Source organism: Balaenoptera acutorostrata, chromosome 13 (assembly GCF_949987535.1).
Source record: "Balaenoptera acutorostrata chromosome 13, mBalAcu1.1, whole genome shotgun sequence".
In the NCBI taxonomy this organism is placed as follows: domain Eukaryota; kingdom Metazoa; phylum Chordata; class Mammalia; order Artiodactyla; family Balaenopteridae; genus Balaenoptera; species Balaenoptera acutorostrata.
The window spans coordinates 20,579,723-20,597,636 of record NC_080076.1 but is presented as its reverse complement, the minus strand read 5'-3'; the positions used below and the strand labels follow the sequence as shown (position 1 = coordinate 20,597,636).

The following is a 17,914-nucleotide window of genomic DNA, read 5'->3' as shown; positions in this document are numbered from 1 at the left end:
ATGAAAAGCTGAACCCACAAGGAAAGTTAAAAGAGGAAGTTTGATTATTTTAGTCATTAAGAAAAGACTAATCAAAGATTTTGTGGAGATAAACGAAGACCACCCGTGTGACAATAAACAGAGGCTCTTCATTCAGAACTCACTATATAGCAAGGGTGTCAGCCACCAGCACTTGTGTTTGGTAGAGACTCAGAGGATGTAGGGGAGTGGGAAAGCTTTATAGTGGGAAAAAAAGGAAGGCTTCAGGTGAACCTGAAGGCTGTTGGCATGGGGAAGCTAGAGGCAGGAAAACTAGAATCAGGTCACCTTATATGGCTGGTTTGGGGAGCATATTTGGCCTTCTCTGAATGATCCTGAGTTGGGAGAGGGGGCAAAAATTAGGAACGCTGTCAGTCATTGGCCAAGTCCTGACCATTCTAGGCTGATTGTGGTTTGCCTTTCCTTGCTAGTTGCTGCTGGAAGTTGTGGGTCAGAGTTCTATTGAGATGTATAGTTTGACATGTTCCATTTGTATTTTCAATCTCTCAATTTAGTGTTCCTCAAATATGTGACAGGTTGAGAGCCTCATTTGATTTTTTCCTTCTCTCTGGTAAAAGATGGTGGTGCTTAGTAAATATTTGTGGGATGGTGAGAAATGGGAAGAGAAGAGGGCTGAAGTTCTTTCTCTGCTGCATCCCAAGACTGTACTATGCAGTGCAATCGCCACTAGACACACATAGCTGGTGAGCACCTGAAATGTAGCTAGTTTGAATTGAGATGTGTTTTAAATGTTAAATATACAACAAATGTCCAAATCTTCATATCAATGAAAGAATGCAAACTATCTCATTAACAATTTTTTTTCCTGCTTTTATTTTTATTTGCTTTTTTTTTTTTTTGCGGTATTTGTTCCCGGGCCATAAGTTTTTGTTTCTTTAGTTTCTTCTGGGATATCTTTTTCTTCTGTGCAACCTCCTTTTCTGATTTAAGATCAATCTATTCTTTTTCAGTAAGGATCATCTCAGTGTGGCAGGGAGAGCTCATGTATGGGTTGATCCGACCATGAGCTCTGTAAGTCCTGCGCCGCATCTCGGGGGCTTTGTTCACCTGGATGTGCTCAATATCCAGAGAATCTACATCTAAACCCTTAAGTTCAGCATTACTCTCTGCATTTCCGAGCATGTGCAATAAAAATTCAGCACTCTTTTTGGGCCACCGGCTCTTGTGTCCAGCCCCACTGTTTGGCTTGGGCACACCTACCAACTCCGCCATTGTAAAGACTGAACGGCGCACATTGCTTCTGTAAAGTGACATCCTTCAGATACTTGGTGGCTTTTAAGATATGCATATCGTTACTGGCCTGGGAAGTTTCACGAGTGTTCTCAAAGTGAACATGAAGGTTTGAACCTCTTTATTTGCATGTTTGTGGGGTTTTCTGGGTCAAGTGAATGGTGAACCATTTTTAGAGGTCACCTCAGGCCGCTTACTGGAAAAAGCTCATTAACAATTTAAAAAATATTTATGAAATATTCAAATGATAATATTTGGATATATTAGGTCAAATAAATATGTTGTTTAAATTAATTTCACTGTTTTTAAAAAATGTTTTAAAAAATGTGGTTACTAAAAAATCTAAGATTATGTATGTGGCTTGGATTATATCTCTACTGAACAATGCTGACCCAGAGTAACACTTTTTGTGCATACATTTTCTCTTCAATAAAATAAAGGCAATAATTTCTATAGCATGTCCCTTTTACATTGCCTCAATATAAAGGTATTTGAAAAGGCTGGAAGCAAATTTGCATTCATTTATGCATTCATCAAAATATATGATGTATTTACTATGTCCCAGACATAAAACTAGACATTCCTGAATAATTCCCAGTCCTTGCCTTTGCCAGCTTATGGAGAGAGAGACTTAAAGGGTGATTTGTTTGGTAGGCATACAAAACTACTTAAACCCGAGAAAATTTCATGGGAAATACTCTTGCAGCGTAATTCTCACAATGATGTGTCAATAATGTAATAAATTACGTCTCTAAAAAAAGTAAAACCAGCACCAAAAATATCTGAAAATTCACCTTAGGAAGATCTTTGTTTAACATGTTTTCATGAACCAAGACGCGTTTCAGTTCTGATTTTTTTTCCCCACTTACAAGCTGTGTGACCTTGATAAGCCCCTGAACCCTATGGGAATCATAATCTCCTCCCCCATAAACTGGATTTACCTCATGAGATTGCTCTGAGGATCAAACAAGATAATATGTGTGAAAAACTAATATAAATATGAAGGATAATTATAGTTATTATTAGAAACAATTATGACCATTAGGTTAAAATGAAGGTACTGAGAAAAGAGCAGTTTGGGGACCCACAAAATAAATTTTGTCTTATATAGATTCTTTTTTTTTTTTTTGTGGCTGCGTTGGGTCTTTGTTGCTGCACGCGGGCTTTCTCTCGTTGCCGCAAGTGGGGTCTACTCTTCGTTGCGGTGCGCGGGCTTCTCATTGTGGTGGCTTCTCTTGTTGCGGAGCACAGGCTCTAGGCACATGGGCTTCAGTAGTTGCAGCACGTGGGCTCAGTGGTTGTGGCACGTGGGCTCTAGGGCGTGGGGGCTTCAGTAGTTGTGGTGCACAGGCTTAGTTGCTCCATGGCATGTGGGATCTTCCTGGACCAGAGATTGAACCCGTGTCCCCTGCATTGGCAGGTGGATTCTTAACCACTGTGCCACCAGGGAAGTCCATATACAGACTACAAGAAGCCAAATGAAGAAGCATAAAGATGCAAAGCATAAATAATACATGATATTAAGATCTAACCCTTCATATGCTTCTAAATCATTAGAAAAAATTGCCTTCAAGAATGAATTGAATTCCTTTGCTGTGCAGAAGCTTTTAAATTTCATTAGGTCCCATTTTTTATTTTTATTTTTATTTCCATTTCTCTCGGAGGTGGGTCAAAAAGGATCTTGCTGTGATTTTTGTCATAGAGTGTTCTGCTTATGTTTTCCTCTAAGAGTTTTATAGTGTCTGGCCTTACATTTAGGTCTTTAATCCATTTTGAGTTTATTTTTGTGTATGGTGTTAGGGAGTGTTCTAATTTCATTCTTTTACATGTAGCTGTCCAGTTTTCCCAGCACCACTTACTAAAGAAGCTGTCTTTTCTCCATTGTATATTCTTGCCTCCTTTATCAAAAATAAGGTGACCATATGTGCATGGGTTTACCTCTGGACTTTCTATCCTGTTCCATTGATCTATATTTCTGTTTTTGTGCCAGTACCATACTGTCTTGATTACTGTAGCTTTGTACAAGATGAAAAGACAACCGTCAGAATGGGAGAAAATATTTGCAAATGAAGCAACTGACAAAGGATTAATCTCCAAAATTTACAAGCAGCTCATGAAGCTCAATATCAAAAAAACAAACAACCCAATCCAAAAATGGGCAGAAGACCTAAACAGACATTTCTCCAAGGAAGATATACAGATTGCCAACATGAAAGGATGCTCAACATCACTAATCATTAGAGAAATGCAAATCAAAACTACAATGAGATATCATCTCACACCAGTCAGAATGGCCATCATCAAAAAATCTACAAACAACAAATGCTGGAGAGGGTGTGGAGAAAAGGGAACCCTTTTGCATTGTTGGTGGGAATGTAAATTGATACAGCCACTATGGAGAACAGTATGGAGGTTCCTTAAAAAACTAAAAATAGAACTACCATGCGACCCAGCAATCCCACTACTGGGCATATACCCTGAGAAAACCATAATTCAAAAAGAGTCATGTACCACAATGTTCACTGCAGCACTATTTACAGTAGCCAGGACATGGAAGCAACCTAAATGTCCATCAACAGGTGAATGGATAAAGAAGATGTGGCACATATATACAATGGAATATGACTCAGCCATAAAAAGAAACGAAACTGAGTTATTTGTAGTGAGGTGGATGGACCCAGAGTCTGCCGTACAGAGTGAAGTAAGTCAGAAAGAGAAAAACAAATACCATATGCCAACACTTATATATGGAATCTTAAAAAAAAAAAAAAAAGGTTCTGAAGAACCTAGGGGCAGGTCAGGAATAAAGACACAGATGTAGAGAATGGACTTGAGAATACAGGGAGGGTGAAGTGTAAGTTGGGATGAAGTGAGAGAGTGCCATTGACATATACACACTACCAGATGTAGAATAGATAGCTAGTGGGAAGCAGCCACATAGCACAGGGGGATCAGCTAGGTGCTTTGTGACCACCTAGAGGGGTGGGATAGGGAGGGTGGGAGGGAGAGAGATGCAAGAGGGAAGAGATATGGGGATATGTGTATATGTATAACTGATTCACTTTGTTATAAAGCAGAAACTAACACACCATTGTAAAGCAATTATACTCCAACAAAGATGTAAAAAAAAAGGAGAAAGACTCCGTGCTTCCACTGCAGGGGGTGTGGGTTTGATCCCTGGTAGAGGAACTAATATCCTGCATGCCACGTGGCCAAAAAATATATATAAATAAAGAATAAAAAGTGTAAACTGTGAAAAATCCAAACATTAAAAATGTGTTTCTTGCAAATAAAAATAAAATGAAAATAAAATAAAATGTGTTTCTTGAAAATAAAATAAAAATAAAATAAAATGTAAAAAAAAAAAAGAATGAAATGAACAGAAAGCTCTTGGAGGAAACTGCTTGAGGGCTATATATATATATATTTTTTAAATTTTATTTATTTATTTATTTTTGGCTGTGTTGGGTCTTCGTTTTTGTATGAGGGCTTTCTCTAGTTGCGACAAGCGGGGGCCACTCTTCATTGCGGTGCGTGGGCCTCTCACTGTCGCGGCCTCTCGCATTGCGGAGCACAGGCTCCAGACGCGCAGGCTCAGTAGCTGTGGCTCACGGGCCCAGTTGCTCCGTGGCATGTGGGATCTTCCCAGACCAGGGCTCGAACCCATGCCCCCTGCATTGGAAGGCAGATTCTCAACCACTGGGCCACCAGGGAAGGCCCTGAGGGCTATATTTTTGATCAAAAGTTTGGCCTAAGGCCTTATTCTTTGTAGCAATCTAAAAAAAAAAAAAAAAAAAGGTAGTGCTCCTTGTTAACTCTTGTGGCCTTTTGATAAATTTTAGTTCTGTCTCTTCACCTAGCCTTATAAAGATAATAACATCCTTGGCTATATCACTGGATTACAAAAGGAGAGGTGTAAATGACTAGTCTAGGGCTGCGTAAAGGGAATAGCTTCCTTCTAGATCTCCACAGTCCAATATGGTAGCCATGTGTGGCTATTGGACACTTGATATGCAGTAAGTGTAAAATACAGATTTTGAAGATTTAGTATGAAAAAGAAGAGTGCAAAATATTTCATTCTTAATTTTCTATATTGTCTACATGTTGGAATAACATTTTTGTATATATTGAGTTAGGTAAAATCTCTTATTAAAATTAATTTCACTTTTATTTCTAGTGTGGCTTTTGGAAAATTTAAAATTACACATGTGCTTCACATTTGTGGCTCACTTTATATTTCTATTGGATAGCACTCCCCAAGACCCTTCCTAGTGCATTTTAAGTGTATTTATTTATTTATTTTTATCTTTGGCTGCATTGGGTCTTCATTGCTGCGTGTGGGCTTTCTCCAGTTGTGGTGAGCAGGGGCTACTGTTCACCGCGGTGCGCGGCCTTCTCATTGTGGTGGCTTCTCTTGTTGCAAAGCACGGGCTCTAGGCACGCAGGCTTCAATAGTTGTGGCACACAGGCTCAGTAGTTGTGGCTCACGGGCTCTGGAGTGCAGGCTCAGTAGTTGTGGCGCATGGGCTCAGCAGCTCCGCGGCATGTGGGATCTTCCCGGACCAGGTCTCAAACCCATGTCCCCTGCATTGGCAGGCGGATTCTTAACCACTGTGCCACCAGGGAAGCCCCCTAGAGCATCTTAAAAGATCAAGTTCTGGGACTTCCCTGGTGGTCCAATGGCTAAGACTCCGCATTTGGGGGGCCTGGGTTTGATCCCTGGTCAGGCAACTAGATCCCACATGCTGCAACTAACAGTCACATGCCGCAACTAAAGATCCCCTGTGCCGCAACTAAGACCGGGCACAGCCTAAACAAACAAACAAGCAAACAAACAAATAAATAAATAATATTTTTTTTAAAAAAAGCTCAAGTTCTTGTCTGGATGGATTTTGGAATACTTTTCCTCTCTCCACATCCATCCTTCCCTATCCTTTCTTCTAGCAGGCATGAACTAAGCTGCCAAAGCAGAGATCTAAGTTAATTACCTGAAAAATAAGACCCCCAAAATGTTCTTTCCTCTTGTTCTTGATGGTTTTCTTCACTCTTTTTTTTCCTAGTTGAAGAGGAGAAAAACTTTGGTTGGAAATGACTTAGGCAGAGTTCCTGTAAAAATTCCTTCCATTAACAGAGTTGGAAACCATAAAATGATTTCTCTTTGCCAGTCAATGGCTTTCAGTTTAGTCTGACGTTATCTGTCTCTGCTCATATACGCAATGAATACAACTCGTTAGTACTTTTCCTGGACTAATTTTGTCTCCCGCTAGACATTCCACTGAAGTACCTCATCTGACCACAGATCTGCACCAAGAAGGGAGTCTCATGACAGAAACAAACACTTTTTCTTCTCCCACTCCTTTACTGGGAAAAAGCAATAGAAGTAGAAGAAGAGCAGAGATTTATCGTATCATGTTTAAAAGTCAATAGAAGGAAGAGAGGTATTCAAGATTATTTAGAATTCCTGCAAGTGAAATTTTCAATTTACAGGGCTTTGTGCACACAGTGTGCCAGGAATGGTGGTAGGCCCAGGTAATATAGACAAAAATTCCTTCCCTCATTCAGCTTGTAGTCTAAGGTGAGGAGACAGGCAATAAAGTGTTAAAGTATAATTTTCAAGAGGATCTTGTAATGACTTTTTTGCAACTATAAAATAGACACGTGTCAAAGATTATATTCACCTCATTAATAAGGGAACAAGTAAGACATTAAAACAACTTTCAAGATCATTTGAGAAGTTAGGTATTTATAGTCAATGTTAGGACAAGTTTGCTGGATTAGATACAAAACTGGTTAATGACCAATGGGGACATAAACCATAAACTTTGGTTTCATCTGTCCCACCAAACCAGAAGTTACTTGCATCTTTACCAGTCAAAAATCTACAAGTTAGCCTCTGCTAACAAATTTTACCTATTTAAAAGTTTTGGATAATTTTCTGATATAAGTAACTAAGTAAAATATATAGTATTTTGGATGGTGGTAATTGCTTTAGAGAAAAATAAAGGAGATAAACAGATGAGGGGGCTAGTATGTGTTTGTGTGCTCAATTTTAAATCAGGAGATTAGAGAAGACCTCTCTGAGAAACTGACCTTTGAATAAAGATCTGAAGGAAGTGAGAAAGTGATAATTATATCTGGTGGAAAAAGATAACAAGGTAGATGGAATAGTGAGTGCAACATTCCTAAGATGGAAATGTGATTGGCAATGGTCTCTGAGCATCTAGGAGGCCAATGTGGATGGAGTGCCTTGAGTGTCTGGGACAGATATAGGAGCTGATATCAGAGAATTTATGGTAGGGGGTGGGCCAGATCCCACAGAGCCTTGTAAACCATTGTAGTGACTTTGAGTCACTACCTCTTTGAGGGAGATGGGGAAACGATCAGAGCCTTTGAGCAGCGGAGTGATATGATATGACTTCCATATTAATAAAGTCTCTCTGGCTGCTATATTGAGAACAGACTGAGGGAAGCTAAGAGTGAAAGCAAGACAGCCAGTGAGAAATGATGGTGTCTTGAACCATGTTGGTGGTGTACGGCTGTGAGAAGTGAGATTGCATTTTAGATATGTTTGGAAGGAAGAGCCAACAATATTTGCTGGTGGATCACATATGGGGTGTGATTGAAATTGAGGAGTCGATGATACCAAGGTTTTTGGCCTGAGCACCTGGAAGGATAGGGCTACCATTAGTTGTCATGTGAAGCAATGTCCTGAGCTGAGGGCCATGTAAAGATTCTGAAAAAAATAACTAACCAGTGATTTTTTTGCTTATTCTATCTGAGAAATACAAAACGTAGATTAACGAATTTTGTTAAGCCAAAGTCTTCAAGGGAATTAATTTTTGTTTGTTCTTCATTTTTTTGTGTTTTGTATTGTTTTGCCTAGTCATCTTTCAGAAGCCAAAATGAACAGAAGTCAAATATCAAAGAGATGATGTCCCCTTAGGCTCGGAGAAGAAGGGGAAGAGGATGGGAAGGAAGAATTCAAATTCTGGTTACTCATGTACCTTACCACATAAGTAACTTGTATTAGAAAACACTGTATACTCATTATAATTAGGGAAGTAATGCAGACTGGGATTTCTTTTTTTTTTTTTTTAATGTCTGAAACATTTATATTAACATATTTCCATACATATTTCCATACAAATACAAATATAAGATTTTTAGAAATTTCATGTAATGTCTGCAACATTTATATTAACATATTTCCATACAAATAACCCAATGAAAGTTTAGTATTAGTTGTTTTGTTTGTTTTTTTATACTGCAGGTTCTTATTAGGCATCAGTTTTATACACATCAGTGTATACATGTCAATCCCAATCGCCCAATTCAGCACACCACCATCCCCACCTCACTGCAGTTTTCCCCCCTTGGTGTCCATATGTCCATTCTCTACATCTGTGTCTCAACTTCTGCCCTGCAAACTGGCTCATCTGTACCATTTTTCTAGGTTCCACATACATGCATTAATATACGATATTTGTTTTTCTCTTTCTGACTTACTTCACTCTGTATGACAGTCTCTAGATCCATCCACGTCTCAACAAATGACTCAATTTCGTTCCTTTTTATGGCTGAGTAATATTCCATTGTATATATGTACCACAACTTCTTTATCCATTCGTCTGTTGATGGGCATTTAGGTTGCTTCCATGACCTGGCTATTGTAAATAGTGCTGCAATGAACATTCGGGTGCATGTGTCTTTTTGAATTACGGTTTTCTCTGGGTATATGCCCAGTAGTGGGATTGCTGGGTCATATGGTAATTCTATTTTTAGTTTTTTAAGGAACCTCCATATTGTTCTCCATAGTGGCTGTATCAATTTACATTCCCACCAACAGTGCAAGAGGGTTCCCTTTTCTCCACACCCTCTCCAGCATTTGTTGTTTGTAGATTTTCTGATGATGCCCATTCTAACAGGAGTGAGGTGATACCTCATTGTAGTTTTGATTTGCATTTCTCTAATAATTAGTGATGTTGAGCATCTTTTCATGTGCTTCGTGGCCGTCTGTATGTCTTCTTTGGAGAAATGTCTATTTAGGTCTTCTGCCCATTTTTGGATTGGGGTGTTTGTTTCTTTGATATTGAGCTGAATGAGCTGTTTATATATTTTGGAGATTAATCCTTTGTCCGTTGATTCATTTGCAAATATTTTCTCCCATTCTGAGGGTTGTCTTTTCGTCTTGTTTATGGTTTCCTTTGCTGTGCAAAAGCTTTGAAGTTTCATTAGGTCCCACTTGTTTATTTTTGTTTTTATTTCCATTACTCTAGGAGGTGGATCAAAAAAGATCTTGCTGTGATTTATGTCAAAGAGTGTTCTTCCTATGTTTTCCTCAAAGAGATTTATAGTGTCCAGTCTTATATTTAGGTCTCTAATCCATTTTGAGTTTATTTTTGTGTATGGTGTTAGGGAGTATTCTAATTTCATTCTTTTACATGTAGCTGTCCAGTTTTCCCAGCACCACTTATTGAAGAGACTGTCTTTTCTCCATTGTATATCTTTGCCTCCTTTGTCATAGATTAGTTGACCATAGGTGCGTGGGTTAATCTCTGGGCTTTCTATCTTGTTCCATTGATCTATGTTTCTGTTTTTGTGCCAGTACCATATTGTCTTGATTACTGTAGGTTTGTAGTATAGTCTGAAGTCAGGGAGTCTGATTCCTCCAGCTCCATTTTTTTGCCTCAAGACTGCTTTGGCTATTCGGGGTCTTTTGTGTCTCCATACAAATTTTAAGATGATTTGTTCTCGCTCCGTAAAAAATGCCATTGGTAATTTGATAGGGATTGCATTGAATCTGTAGGTTGCTTTGGGTAGTATACTCATTTTCACAATGTTGATTCTTCCAATCCAAGAACATGGTATATCTCTCCATCTGTTGGTATCATCTTTAATTTCTTTCATCAGTGGCTTATAGTTTTCTGCATACAGGTCTTTTGTCTCCCTAGGTAGGTTTATTCCTAGGTATTTTATTCTTTTTGTTGCAATGGTAAATGGGAGTGTTTCCATAATTTCTCTTTCAGATTTTTCATCATTAGTGTATAGGAATGCAAGAGATTTCTGTGCATTAATTTTGTAACCTGCAACTTTACCATATTCATTAATTAGCTCTAGCAGTTTTCTGGTGGCAGTTTTAGGATTCTCTATGTATAGTATCATGTCATCCGCAAACAGTGACAGTTTTACTTCTTCTTTTCCAATTTGTATTCCTTTTATTTCTTTTTCTTCTCTGATTGCCGTGGCTAGGACTTCCAGAACTATGTTGAATAATAGTGGTGAGAGTGGACATCCTTGTCTCGTTCCTGATCTTAGAGGAAATGCTTTCAGTTTTTCACCATTGAGAATGATGTTTGCTGTGGGTTTGTCATATATGGCCTTTATTATGTTGAGGTAGGTTCCCTCTATGCCCACTTTCTGGAGAGTTTTTATCATAAATGGGTGTTGAATTTTGTCAAAAGCTTTTTCTGCATCTATTGAGATGATCATATGGTTTTTATTCTTCAATTTGTTAATATGGTGTATCACATTGATTGATTTGCGTATATTGAAGAATCCTTGCATCCCTGGGATAAATCCCACTTGATCGTGGTGTATGATCCTTTTAATGTGTTGTTGGATTCTGTTTGCTAGTATTTTGTTGAGGATTTTTGCATCTATATTCATCAGTGATATTGGTCTGTAATTTTCTTTTTTTGTAGTGTCTTTGTCTGGTTTTGGTATCAGGGTGATGGTGGCCTCATAGAATGGGTTTGGGAGTGTTCCTTCCTCTGCAATTTTTTGGAAGAGTTTGAGAAGGATGGGTGTTAGCTCTTCTCTAAATGTTTGATAGAATTCACCTGTGAAGCCATCTGGTCCTGGACTTTTGTTTGTTGGAAGATTTTTAATCACAGTTTCAATTTCATTACTTATGATTGGTCTGTTCATATTTTCTGTTTCTTCCTGATTCAGTCTTGGAAGGTTATACCTTTCTAAGAATTTGTCCATTTCTTCCAGGTTGTCCATTTTATTGGCATAAAGTTGCTTGTAGTAGTCTCTTAGGATGTTTTGTATTTCTGCGGTGTCTGTTGTAACTTCTCCTTTTTCATTTCTGATTTTATTGATTTGAGTCCTCTCCCTCTTTTTCTTGATGAGTCTGGCTAATGGCTTATCAATTTTGTTTATCTTCTCAAAGAACCAACTTTTAGTTTTATTGATCTTTGCTATTGTTTTCTTTGTTTCTATTTCATTTATTTCTGCTCTGATATTTATGATTTCTTTCCTTCTGCTAACTTTGGGTTTTGTTTGTTCTTCTTTCTCTAGTTTCTTTAGGTGTAAGGTTAGATTGTTTACTTGAGATTTTTCTTGTTTCTTTAGGTAGGCTTGTATAGCTATAAACTTCCCTCTTAGAACCGCTTTTGCTGCATCCCATAGGTTTTGGGTCGTCGTGTTTTCATTGTCATTTGTCTCTAGGTATTTTTTTATTTCCTGTTTGATTTCTTCAGTGATCTCTTGGTTATTTAGTAACGTATTGTTTAGCCTCCATGTGTTTGTCTTTTTTACGTTTTTTTCCCTGTAATTCATTTCTAATCTCATAGCGTTGTGGTCAGAAAAGATGCTTGATATGATTTCAATTTTCTTAAATTTACTGAGGCTTGATTTGTGACCCAAGATGTGATCTATCCTGGAGAATGTTCCGTGCGCACTTGAGAAGAACGTGTAATCTGCTGTTTTTGGATGGAATGTCCTATATATATCAATTAAATCTATCTGGTCTATTGTGTCATTTAAAGCTTCTGTTTCCTTATTTATTTTCATTTTGGATGATCTGTCCATTGGTGTAAGTGAGGTGTTAAAGTCCCCCACTATTATTGTGTTACTGTCGCTTTCCTCTTTTATAGCTGTTAGCAGTTGCCTTATGTATTGAGGTGCTCCTATGTTGGGTGCATATACATTTATACTTGTTATATCTTCTTCTTGGATTGATCCCTGGATCATTATGTAGTGTCCTTCCTTGTCTCTTGTAACATTCTTTATTTTAAAGTCTATTTTATCTGATATGAGTATAGCTACTCCAGCTTTCTTTTGATTTCCATTTGCATGGAATATCTTTTTCCATCCCCTCACTTTCAGTCTGTATGTGTCCCTAGGTCTGAAGTGGGTCTCTTGTAGACAGCATATATATGGGTCTTGTTTTTGTATCCATTCAGCCAGTCTATGTCTTTTGGTTGGGGCATTTAATCCATTCACGTTTAAGGTAATTATCGATATGTATGTTCCTATGACCATTTTCTTAATTGTTTTGGGTTTGTTTTTGTAGGTCCTTTTCTTCTCTTGTGTTTCCCACTTAGAGAAGTTCCTTTAGCATTTGTTGTAGAGCTGGTTTGGTGGTGCTGAATTCTCTTAGCTTTTGCTTGTCTGTAAAGCTTTTGATTTCTCCATCAAATCTAAATGAGATCCTTGCTGGGTAGAGTAATCTTGGTTGTAGGTTCTTCCCTTTCATCACTTTAAGTATATCATGCCACTCCCTTCTGGCTTGCAGAGTTTCTGCTGAGAAATCAGCTGTTAACCTTATGGGAGTTCCCTTGTATGTTATTTGTCGTTTTTCCCTTGCTGCTTTCAGTAATTTTTCTTTGTCTTTAATTTTTGCCACTTTGATTACTATGTGTCTCGGCGTGTTTCTCCTTGGGTTTATTCTGTATGGGACTCTCTGCGCTTCCTGGACTTGGGTGGCTATTTCCTTTCCCATGTTAGGGAAGTTTTCGACTATAATCTCTTCAAATATTTTCTCTGGTCCTTTCTCTCTCCCTTCTCCTTCTGGGACCCCTATAATGCGAATGTTGTTGCGTTTAATGTTGTCCCAGAGGTCTCTTAGGCTGTCTTCATTTCTTTTCTTTCTTTTTTCTTTATTCTGTTCCACAGCAGTGAATTCCACCATTCTGTCTTCCAGGTCACTTATCCGTTCTTCTGCCTTAGTTATTCTGCTATTGATTCCTTCTAGTGTAGTTTTCATTTCAGTTATTGTATTGGTCATCTCTGTTTGTTTGTTCTTTAATTCTTCTAGGTCTTTGTTAATCATTTCTTGCATCTTCTCAATCTTTGCCTCCATTCTTATTCCGAGGTCCTGGATCATCTTCACTATCATTATTCTGAATTCTTTTTCTGGAAGGTTGCCTATCTCCACTTCATTTAGTTGTTTTTCTGGGGTTTTTTCTTGTTCCTTCATCTGGTACATAGCCCTCTGCCTTTTCATCTTGTCTGTCTTTCTGTAACTGTGGTTTTTGGTCCACAGGCTGCAGGATTGTAGTTTTTCTTGCTTCTGTTGTCTGCCCTCTGGTGGTTGAGGCTATCTAAGAGGCTTGATGGGAGGCTCTGGTGGTGGGTACAGCTGACTGTTGCTGTGGCGGTCAGAGCTCAGTAAAACCTTAATCCACTTGACTGTTGATGGGTGGGGCTGGGTTCCCTCCCTGTTGCTGTGGTGGTCAGAGCTCAGTAAAACCTTAATCCACTTGACTGTTGATGGGTGGGGCTGGGTTCCCTCCCTGTTGGTTGTTTTGCCTGAGGCAACGCAACACTGGAGCCTACCTGTGCTCTTTGGTGGGGTTAATGGCAGACTCTGGGAGGGCTCACGCCAAGGAGAACTTCCCAGGACCTCTGCTGCCAGTGTCCTTATCCCCATGGTGAAACAGAGCCACCACTTGTCTCTGCAGGAGACCCCCCAACACCAGCAGGTACGTCTGGTTCAGTCTCCCCCAGGGTCACTGCTCCTTCCCCTGGGTCCCGATGCACACATTACTTTGTGTGTGCCCTCCAAGAGTGGGGTCTCTGTTTCCCCCAGTCCTGTCACAGTCCTGCAATCAATTCCCACTAGACTTCAAAGTCTGATTCTCTAGGAATTCCTCCTCCCTTTGCCGGACCCCCAGGTTGGGAAGCCTGACGTGGGGCTCAGAACCTTCACTCCAGTGGGTGGACTTCTGTGGTATAAGTGTTCGCCAGTCTGTGAGTCACCCACCCAGCAGTTATGGGATTTGATTTTACTCTGATTGCGCCCCTCCTACCGTCTCACTGTGGCTTCTCCTCTGTCCTTGGACGTGGGGTATCCTCCTTGGTGAAGTCCAGGGTCTTCCTGTCAATGATTGTCCAGCAGCCAGTTGTGATTCTGGTGCTCTCGCAAGAGGGAGTGAGAGCACGTCCTTCTACTCCGCCATCTTGGTTAATCTCTCCAGACTGGGATTTCTTAAAAAAAAAAAAAATTAAGGACAATCTTCCACACTTCCACCCTATTGGGTAAACTGTTAACCATCTGTTGTGTATTCTTCTACACCTTTCTCCATGCTTATATAAATGCTTTTGTAAATTTTTCAAACATATACGCATTAAAAATGGAATAATATTCTAGATTTTAAGCAGAATAACATTCTTTTAGTTTTTACTTAATATATCATGGACATCTTTCCCAGGCCATATGCAAAGCTAGATAGAGTCAGTACACGCCTATGGCCAGTGGAGAGCTGGAGCTATCTCCCACTAGCTCATGAGACCTGTCGGCTTGTCTTCCCAACTCTGCACTCAGCAACATCACACTGGCAAGTTGAAACTGACCATGGTGGGAATATTTACACTCTTTAAATTGTCAAATGCTACAAATCAGGCCCCCCTCTTCCGAGAGCCAGTTGTTAAACACATACTATCATACCTGACCAAGATGGCCTTAGTATTCTCCTCAGCTGACTAAATTTTAGACAAACTTCCTGACTATAGGTCCCTGATCTCCCCTTTTTTAGAGGTTTTCTTTAGAGAACTTTCAATTTTAAATATTTTTCTCTGTCCCTTTGAGATGTTCTCCCAGCCTCTTGCCAGCTGCACAACCCAGGACTATCTTTCTCAAGGACCTGGGATCTATACATCCATACCTTTAAATGTAACCATCAAGGAAGACAGTGCCTACTACCTACCAGTCTCTGTGGGAGGGTAGGAGCCTAACTTCAATTACCGCCAATTAGCAAACACAGATGACCTAATCACACTGACCAGTCTCCCCCCATTTTATAGGAACCTCAGTCCTATATCCCACCTTGGGCCTTCACTCTGATCCCTCTGAGGCCATTAAAACCCAAGACAATGTCTTCACGGAAGCTGTGACTTTAGTGCCTGTTTTTAACACTGGTCTTGAGACTCCTTCCTTCACCACTCCCATGTTATATATCATTTTTGATGTTTTGCAGTGGGAAGGATTTTGAGATATATGGTCAGCCTTGTGGGTACAAATGGGTGCTGTCTCTCTTGCGTAGGCCTAAAATTTCTTCCAGTAATTTCCTTCTTTGTATTTAACTTTGCAATTGAGCTGATCTATTTTAGCATATGATATATGGTAAGAATTTCATTTATTTTTCCAAGCAGTTATCTATTGAAATAAAACCATTTGTGATTACCTGTTTGTCACATACTAAATTATGTACACTTAGGTCTATTCCTGGACTTCATTCTTTTCTATTAAATCTATCTCTGTATTTGGGAGCAAGTAACACACTTAAAATATTTTCTGAATTGTGGCTTCATAATACTTTTATTAACTATTAAAAAATTTTCAAAACTTTAATGCTCTTTTAATTCATTTATTCCTCCACATACATTTATGTTCTGAAATGTGTGTTATATCATAAATTAATTTGAAATATTGATATCTTCTTAATAGGTACTCCAGAATTATGTTAAAACTCTATTCAAGCATATAGAACATTTAAGCTAAGTGATTATTTTAGAGATACACATTTTAGGTAGCTTAACCCTGAATAATCAGGGTGGTAGAGAAATTTTACAAGGATGTAAAATGGGTTTTCTGCATCTTCTAGTGAAGTGTTGCTTTTTATTTATTTAGTATACACATTAGAGAGGAAAAGAGAAGGAGGGAGGGAGATGGCAGGGAAGGAACTAGTTAGGTAAATCAACGTTGGTTGATGGCTTCTAAATCCTACTTTCAGTTTCTAATTTTAGTCCCATTAAATTCTTATAAAAGCAGCTTTTAAGTAATACATGTGACTGATACTAATATTACAGTCTCTTCTCTTCCCTCTCTTTCTCTTGGTGGGGGAGGAGGACTGTGGAAGAGTCTGAGCAGTCGTCAATCTGGGTAGCTGACCCTGGAATTATCATGATTTCACTCAGTACTGCTAGGGTTTTGGGATCCAGTGTGATGAGCTGGTGATAGTTCTTTGGTAGTACACCAATGACAGGGGTCTTCATAAGAGAATAGGCTTTTGGTCAAATGATTCAATTATAAATTTGATATTGATAACTTCTGGGGGCCTTCTAGTAGTTAATATGATCTAAGTTATTTTTTGGACAATGATTGTGTGCATGACTCTGATTTTTAACTCATGAATGAGGTTTGTAGGGCCCCTCTATTGCAGCTTACGATCCATCCCAGACTATCCAGGAGCTTTCTGAAGTACCAAATACTCACCCTTTTGTTGTTTTACTCTCAGACAATAACCGTGAGGCTGCCCTCCGCCACTCCATCCCAGAAGTTCAGCTCACCAGCTACACATGTCTGTTGTTACCTTGAAGATTATTCTATGGTCCTCCGCTATGTTTGAGGTTAAGGGGAATATATACTGCTCTGTCAATTGTATAAAATAAGAGAGATGAAAGGTGTTCTAAACTTCCTCCTCCACTGGCCCTGCCATAGTTACTCTTCTTTGTATGAAGGTAGCAAGACCCTTAAAACAGAAAGATTTTGAGGAGAAAGAAAACGTTATCATCTTACTGTACCAGAAAATGAGGAAAAATGGAAGAATCAACTTGAATATCCTTTTTTATTCTCTGAGATCCTATCAATTCTTTAGAACCCCTCTCCAGTCCTCTCCCCACCCCTCTGGCGTTTTCCTTGGCTACCCCACTCCCGGTGTGTCTGCTCTCCTCTGACTCTCACAGCATTTAGTTCGAGGGATTCATCAGGCATAGGGACTCCAGTAAATCCTCATTATTCCTGGTCTCTATATTTGCAAACTTACCTGCTCACCAATATCAGTACTTGCAGCATTTTTACAGTCATTTGTGGACATGAGCAGAATGGTAAAAACTTGAAAAAATGAGTCTCTCATCATGCATGTTTGTAACTGAGACAACAAAGAGACACTTCACCTTCCTGTTTCATCTCTCCTATTGTGTACTTTTCATAGTCTATTTAGCTCCATGCTTTTTTTTTGCACTTTTGTGATTTTTGTTGGTAATTACATAGTTTAAAATAACCCCCAAGTGTAGTGCTAAAGTGCTATTTAGTATTCTTAAGCTCCAGAAGGCTGTGATGTGTTTTATGGAGAAAATACATGTGTTAGATAAGCTTTGTTTAAGCATGAGTGCCATTAGACACAAGTTCAATGTTAATGAATCAACAATATATATTATGTAAGATATCTCTAAACAGAAACACACATAAAACAAGGTTATATATTGATCAGTTGATGAAAATGTTGTGATCAGAGGCTTGCAGAAACCTAACCCTTTATTTCTTCTAGGAGCAGTGCTTCAGTATTTTATTTTATTTTTTTTTAACATCTTTATTGGAGTATAATTGCTTTACAATGGTATGTTAGTTTCTGCTTTATAACAAAGTGAATCAGATATACATATACACATATCTCCATATCTCTTCCCTCTTGCATCT

General features: G+C 38.9%; 1 pseudogene; it reads right to left on the bottom strand.

Annotated features, from left to right (window-relative positions):
• Positions 1-307: 307 nt before the first annotated feature.
• LOC103006741 (60S ribosomal protein L17-like) lies at positions 308-1,439 on the bottom strand (annotated as a pseudogene).
• Between the last annotated feature and the right edge of the window lie 16,475 nt (positions 1,440-17,914).